This window comes from Papaver somniferum, unplaced genomic scaffold (genome assembly GCF_003573695.1).
Source record: "Papaver somniferum cultivar HN1 unplaced genomic scaffold, ASM357369v1 unplaced-scaffold_21, whole genome shotgun sequence".
Classification (NCBI taxonomy): Eukaryota; Viridiplantae; Streptophyta; class Magnoliopsida; order Ranunculales; family Papaveraceae; genus Papaver; species Papaver somniferum.
The window spans coordinates 9,909,669-9,917,949 of record NW_020631041.1 but is presented as its reverse complement, the minus strand read 5'-3'; the positions used below and the strand labels follow the sequence as shown (position 1 = coordinate 9,917,949).

At 36.4% G+C, this 8,281-nt stretch overlaps 1 long non-coding RNA gene across 1 annotated transcript; it reads right to left on the bottom strand.

Annotated features, from left to right (window-relative positions):
* Window positions 1-1,149: 1,149 nt before the first annotated feature.
* LOC113339794 lies at window positions 1,150-3,025 on the bottom strand. The gene is made up of 2 exons (XR_003355133.1): window positions 1,745-3,025; window positions 1,150-1,627 (listed from the first exon to the last, which is right to left on the bottom strand). It is a non-coding gene; the product is annotated as an uncharacterized LOC113339794 (long non-coding RNA).
* Window positions 3,026-8,281: the final 5,256 nt, after the last annotated feature.

The following is an 8,281-nucleotide window of genomic DNA, read 5'->3' as shown; positions in this document are numbered from 1 at the left end:
AACCATGTTGCATCTTGTGGACAATTATGTGAAGAATAGTCGTCGTCCGACAATTGGAGGTTCTGTGAAATGCGACTCATGAGTCTGTTTGGTTCACACCCACCTAGTGTATTTGATCAATTTTTTTAGATGATTTTTTCTTTATTTACTGCTTGTCAAAGATTATAAGCTATCTACACAAATAGCTAAGACTGGCTAGTATGTAATTTAATGAATATATCTTACAATATCTGCTATAGAACTAGCTATATATTTTCTATACATGGTTGGTTGGCGAAACATCCCTATTGAAAAATCAACATTGGATCAAAACCAAATTTCAAGCAAGATTTTATGTGTGAGCAGTGGTATGATGAATAAAGCTACTACTACTTTGAAATAAATTACTAGCTAGGGTGTAAGGGTGAAAAACTACGACAAGAGGTACAAAAAGGAATCTAGCGAAACTTGTAATGAATTTTCTCTCTGGGCGGGTGGGAGGGAGCAGTTGAGATGAACTTGTTGACCAGCTGCATGCCAACCTATATTAGTTGAATATGAATGTGATAGATAGAGGCATATATAATAGCCCGTTAGAATCGAGGGATGGATGATGGTGGTAATGATAGATAGCTACCAAACATGTACATAAACCTCCATCACCGCACACCAGAAGAAAGAAAGAAAGAAACCTACTTCTTCTGTCACCCAGCATGAGTCAGACAGACAGTGGAGGTAGTTGTTGAGTTATTATTCATTCATCTGCCTGCCCTATAATCATTTTTTAATCATAACCTCAACCTTTTCTTGTTCGAATTTCATTTTGAAATCTAACTGAAATTTCAAAACCATTCCGTTGGTGCTCATTTTAAATCCAAATCAAGAACACACTAAATTGACTATACAACATGCCTGAAGCCCCGTAGAATATATAATTGCACACTGTATTCTTATTTTTTGCCACTTGACAATTACAATTGACCGTCCCTTGGTCTCTCTGATTTGTTTTAGATTAGAAATAGTGTAGAACATTAGCTGAGGTATTATTCACTTGATTAAACAAAAATGCTAGTAGAAAAGTAGCTGTTTTGCAAGTTGGTTTAATAGGGACTTTAGGCCCCAGTTGGATTTCTGCCATAATCACATCATAAAGAGATAATACAACCGCACTTGATCAACTAACTGTTCAAGTTTTAATTGTTGAATTCACCATGGTGGGTGAACATTACATTATCGTCTCTCCTGCTTTTAATTCATTCAATGTGATAGAGGGGTTGTGCAGGGTTTTAGGTATGTGGGAATGAATTCACATGTTATACTGCTAGCTAGCAGAATAGACAGTAGCAGTAGACAGTAAAATTTAAATGAAGCAGACTCATAATTGGGTTATCATTGCAGCACGGATCCTAGCAGTAGTAAAAGTTTGTAAATAAAAAGTTACACAGGTTTTTTTCTGTCTCCTTTTCCAATAAATGAAATTTACTGAATGCTCTTAAATTTCAGCATTAAATTACGAAAGTGACACTTGATTCTCCTCCTCTTCCCCTTGTTCCCAAGGCAACCGAGTCCACCCACGCTGCATACAAACAAGAAGTTGCAGTGCCCAATAATATATCTATGGCTTCGCTCCTCCACCTATTTCTCTTCTCTACATGCATGACGGATTTTTAGAATCATTATGTCGGATGCTAAATCAATAAACCCAAGCAGATGATGAACACTCGCTAGGAAGCAGGAAACAGGTAAAGAAAGACACACTTTTTACCTCTTCCGGTTTGTTTGCCGTCTTGGACTTAATAGGTAAAACCAACCACCAACAAAACCAGCAGCACCACCATCTTATCATATGCATGTCAGTCAGTCCCTCACTCCTGCCTGTATATACTTGAGAGATTCTCTTACTTTCTTCTCTTGGTTACATGTACTACTACAAGTATATCCTTCAACAATCAAAAGGTGTTGATGAAAGAAAAGCAACCACAATTTTTAACTAGAATGCCCATTTCTGAAGTAAAAATACTCTATATATTGCGAGTAACTTCACATGCACAGAGTAAGAAATATATGTGTACACTCCTCCTCCAATACATAAATGAATATCTTTCTTCTACAGAAAAGATTAGTAATGTGAACTAAATCAAGATCTCTCTGATTTTATTAAGCTTATTGTGTGCAAGTCTAAGCTGTTACACTACTAGCTATAACAGAAAAACAGTAAACAAACATGAAACAAGTACTACTTGAATATAGAACCCATGTGCGCTCAGCATGTTTAAGAAAATAACTCGTGAATGTGATGCTGTTCCCAAAAACCAAAATGGTTTAATTTAAGAATCTAAATTAATATATATAATTAGCAGAGATGAATGAGGTGATTAACACTGACAAGAAAGAAACATCATAATTAATAAGATGATGATGATGATTTTAACAAACATACTAATAAGATTACTAGTTAGAAAACAAAGAAAACAGATTCAGATGATGAAAAATCTTTCTCACTCACTCATTTCACTCAGTCAGAGATGAGAGAGAGAAAGAGATGGAGAGAATCTAGGTAGAGAAGTAGTCAAAAAATTTCATCATGACACCAATCTGCTCTAGAAAACAAACTCAAACTTTCTTAAAATAGAATAAAAAATTGAAATCACTGATAAAATCAAGAAAACCCACCAACAAACCTGAGATCTGATGTGTTCTGTGTTGATTGAAGCCTAGGATGGTTGTAATTGGGGGGAATGAAGCCTGGTCCGGCGACACCAACTTAAGATCCTAAAACACCCTCCGATCATCACCATAAGTGAATAGATCTGATGATCTAGTTAAGCTGGTGGCCTCGAGCCAAACACTCATTCCCCTCAAAAGACAAAGCATCCACTGTTGGACTTCTTCGTCTTCGTCTTCATCATCATTTCTCACAGCACCACCACCCAAGAGTAATAACGCCTTCATTTAAGGGAGAGAGATGGATAAGATGTGATGAAGTGAAGATAATGAGAAACAGATAGAGAATTGTGTGATCTTCATAATCCTGAATGAATGTATGTGAGAAACAGAGAGACACATCCTTTATTTATAGACACAAGGAGAAGACCGAGTCTGAGAGAAATATTAAAAGACGGGGGGTGGAGGTGGGGGAGTGGGGTTGAAACAAGATGACAGACGAAAGACAAAGGGTGTAAAGACGATGTACTACGTGACAAAATACTCCTACCGACCCGACCCGACCACGAAAATCTGACATTTACCAGCTGCCACAATCCAACAACATGCCTACAACTCCATAGGTGTGTACCCATTTGATCACATATATATTTTGGTTCACATCTCATAGGAATTCATATGACAATGTACAACACAAAATATTTGTTGAGCCATGTGGATGGACAAACGTGATTCCGCATTATGGGAAGTAAAGTGGGCGGTTGATTGTCAAGCGCCAGGACGAAGTGAAGCCGTTGGTGTGTGAAGAAGAAACGCTGGCGTGCGTGGTTAAATAGCTGGCGGGCAGTGACGGAGCCATACATTTTCTCATATGGGGGCGAATTCATATAGTAAGCTTTTCTGATAATTTTATTTACTTTTTAATTTTTACTAAGTGAAAATGAAATCACAAAATATTTTAATTACATTAAACATAGAAATTTAGATAAATTTTTATTTTTAAGTCACACATTTGATGTATTTTTATTAATTTGATATAGTTTTATAGTATTGATCACATTAAAAATGAATGTAAACCTATACCAATGGAATTTCAAAATCAAGTGGGGGCTGGGGACCACATTTGTCGCCATTTCCCTCCGTCCCTGTTGACGGGTGAACCAAGACTACGAACGGCTAATTTTAAACAGTCATCGGAACGGCTAGTTTCTACCTCCATAAATATAGCTCGAGTTTGATCTCAAAAATTCACAACAATCTTTCATCCGATCAATCTTTTCTTAATTTCAATTGATTTCGATTTTCAACGAATCCTCATTTTGGTTCTTCCGAGGAAGATATGGAGATGGATGAAATGTTGTATGAAGAAGAGGAAGAAATGTGTATGGAGTTTTTGCGTCAAATGGGTGAAGATGCAATTCAAGATAGAAGGAGGAAAAATTTTATATTGCAATTACAAACCGAGATCATACCAAAGCCTTTAGAGCCATATGAAGTTATGACTAGAAGACGAACGTGGCGAGATCGACATTTTTACCACAACAAGATGATGCATGATTATTTTAGTCATGATGTGCCTATTCCAATGAGGATTTTTAGCGACGATTCTGCATGGGCCGCAACTTGACGCAAAGGATTATTGACGAGCTTTGTCGGGTACAACATTTATTTAATTATCAGAATGATGCACGACATGTACGACACTTTAGTCCCGAAGAAAAGGTCATTGCGTCCCTCCGTATACTATGTTACGGGATACCAGCGGATTCCATGGATGATTACATCTGTATTGGGAAAACAACTGCCTTTAGGTATCTCAAATTGTTATGGGAAACAATAGTCGAGCATTTTGGTCCAACCTTTTTAAGAAAGCCTACTCAAGAAGATATTCAAAGAATAACTGCAGAAAACACCGCGAGTGGTTTTCCAGGAATGCTAGGTAGTCTTGAATGCATGCACTGGACGTGTCATGTGTGTCCGGTTGAATGGGCAGGACAATATAAGGGTCATTATTCAAAATGAACTGTAATTTTGGAAGCTTCGGCTACTTATGATTGTTGGTTTTGGCATGCTTTTTTTGAACTCTCGAGTTCAAATAACGATCGTAACGTTTTGTATATGTCACCGTTGTATGAAGATCTTAAGCATGGGATCGCGCCGCACTATAATTTCACCATCAACGGTCATGACTACAGTCAGGGTTATTATTTAGCAGACGGAATCTATCTAGAATGGTCAACTATGGTTGAAGGTTATAGTCAGATAGGTTTTGGACCGACGACTTCAAAGGATATGAAGTACATTACCACCCAACAAATGAAATGTAGAAAGGATGTTGAACGCGCTTTTGGCATATTGAAAAGAAAGTTCGCCATCAATGCTAGGCCGACACGCTTTTTTGATCTTAAAGAAATGAACAAAATTATGCTGACTTGCATCATTCTGTATAACATGGCCATTGAAGAAACCAGACATGACCCAACTTGGACTAGTTTTCCGGATGAAGATTTGAGGCCGAATCTTATGGTGCAGCATGGGCGTTCGGTAGGAGAATATAGAATTGTCGCTGAAAGAATCCAAAACCGGGGAATATATGGACACCTAAGAGAAGATCTAACTAAGCACCTTAGGGATTTAAAAGGAGCAACAGACGATGCGCGAGGGAGAGGCAGAGGCAGTTGGATGTTATTTTTCAATTTAGTGTTATTTATTTTAATAAATGTGTTATTTAATTTAAAGTTGTTTGTTTTTAACTAAACGACTACACTTAAAATTAAAATTAAGACAATTATATTAATAGTAATTTTAACTAAACGATTATATTTAAATTAAACTTATCTACTTGGAGTTGTGTTGTTCCTGACTACTTGGGGACCCGGTATATGGAGATCCAGTTCTTTCAGGTGAGGAAGCAGACCCGCCATTGGACCATGTGGTGATATTGCATGCATTTTATTACCTTCCAGCAAGTATGGATTAAACTTGTTAAGCTCCCTCAAAATGGTGAAACAAGTTTCATGTTGGAAACTCATTCTGTGTGATCTTTGCCACTCTTCCCGACATCTTTGTTCCACTTTTGATTCACCTTCACCACTTTTTTGTTGCGCCACATTTGCATGATCAAAGTTACGTGTTCACTAACGGATACCGAAATTGTGTGAAAACGATGAGACAACCCTTCGACATCACGATTATTGATGTTACCGGTTTTTTCACAACTTTTTTGTAAATATTTCCATAAAAAGTATTATTTTCTTGATAAATAGAATTGATTTGATCTAATGTAGATAATACATAATTCCTACAAATTGACTCGTCTTCATCCATCGTATATTTGACACCACGAATTCTTGTGCTTCTTGGTTGTGATTGTTGTGTATCTTGTTGTGTTTCTTGTTGTAATCGTTGTTGTGATCGTTGCTATGGGGATGCCATATTTGTTAGAAATAAAATTTAAGTAAACAATATTTCTGGTAGATTGAGTTGATATGAATAATTGTGTTTGAAAAAAAGGAAAAGTGAGTATTGATATGGTATGAAACTGTGAAATTTTGAGGTAGAGATGAATAATGTGTGAGCTTTAAGTTTGAAGATGAGGTGAATTTATAGGAAAACAAAAGAAATAACAGTCGTTGGATAACGAGATTGGAAAGTAACCGTTGGAGGTTTTGGTCCACATGTTGGAGGATTCACTTCAGACGCTGGCGTGTGAAGGAAAAACTAGTGGTTTTGAGTCACACACTAGCATTTTTGAATCACACGCCACCATTTTTGGTTCAACCGCCCGGTTTTCCATCAAGTGCGTGAGATCTTCTGCTTGACTCAACAAACCCTCAAATTTGTTGGTTTTCCCATCCGTTTTTCATGTTTGTTGAGTCCATAGTGGGAGCAAAATGAAAAAACTACAAGTTTGTTGAGTCCATAGAAACTGCTCTTACTGGCCATTTTTACAAATACTAGTATTCTTATCCCTTGGGCGCTCGATCATTTTTTATTTACCAGCATCACGACCAGGGGTGGACCAAGAGCATGGCTTACCAAAGCTCAAGCACCCCTTTGAAACACAAATGATGTTTTCATCACCACCTATTATAAGAACGATTTTTTGGGCACCACTCCATTTGGAAGTAATTTAAAACACCCCTTATCCAAATATTCATCCAAATGGTAAAATTATCATTTCTAATTAAGTGATTCTGTTTTACATAACTAAAATTATTGAGAGAGAGAGAGAAGAGAAGATGAGGATGAGGGTTTTAGATAAATATTTAGATTATTTTTTGAGATGACTGAATTCGAAATGAATGATTCGAGTGACAGCTCCTGCGAATCATAACCTTCATCTCCTAGAGTATCCATTAATCTTCAAAACGATCCATAAACGAGTTTTTTAATATATGGTGAATGTATTCTTCCCCAAATTCATTTTGAAGATCAAAATGATGGATTTTACCAGCCACAAGCAGAGGATGATGTTTGGGATGCTCAGACATATTTCTAATTTAATATTTCTTGTTTGAATTGGACTAGAATTTCCTAAAAATTAAAATTTTATAACTGGATTTGGCTAGGCCAAACACATTCGTCTACCAAATCTGAAGAACAGGTAGCCGAACTTTTCTATAAATGCAGTTCGGATAATGTTTTTGAAGGCACAAGTAGTCGAAGTTAGCTTTAATGGAGTATTCTCTTTGTTCTGAAGTATACAAAGTAATGTTTGGTTTAGTTCAGTCTACCATTTTTATAGCCGAACTTATATTTTTGGTGTATACATAGTAATGTTCAGTTACCAACATAAAGTTTCGGCTATGAAAGATAAAAGTTCGGCATTAAAACATAAATGTTTGGTTACTAATATAAGGTTCAGTTAGAAGCTGTTTTTTGCGACGGAACCGGACTCAACATATAGGCTTTCAGAGAACAGTTCGGTTAGTAAAAAAAAATCATCTTAACCGAACTCAACATATGGGTCTGCGAAAACAAGTTCGATTAAGATAATTTACGACATAACCAAAGGACTTAACATTTGGTGTTATTTTCAGTTGTTCGGTTATCTGAAAAAGATTTCTTTCTAGCCAAAGTGTTCTTCGTGTACTTCTTTTCTAAAAGTTCATTTACCAAACTAGGATTTGTTATAAAATTCTCCGAACCGAACTTGCTTCTGTAACTTATGTTTCAGAATACATCGTTGATTTATACTCGAATTTGGTAAAAAATTACGAATGTAAAGTAATAGGTTTATGGGAAAATACCTGCAAGCGTACATATTGACTATTAATCGAACGAGGAAGGTTACAGAAAGAGTGAAGAAGAAGAGAAGATTTTTTCTTTTCGGAAACTAGAAATTTCGGCACAGTTTCGTTTTTCTTTTCATGTTAATAATTTTGTTTAGATTAGATATATATGATTAGATTTAGTTGGTCATTAGGTTAATAAGGATAAAATGTAAGTTAGTTATTTTTAAATTTTAGGATACCCTTTATAAGTGTATGGCAGATAGCCTAACCACATTATAATCTCCACAAAAAGGAGTGGTGAAGGGCTCTCTAAATACACCTCAAACCCCTCCAATATTGGCATCCTGGTTCCGCTGCTGATCGCGACCAGATGTTAGATTCGTTTTATTATAACTACGGTT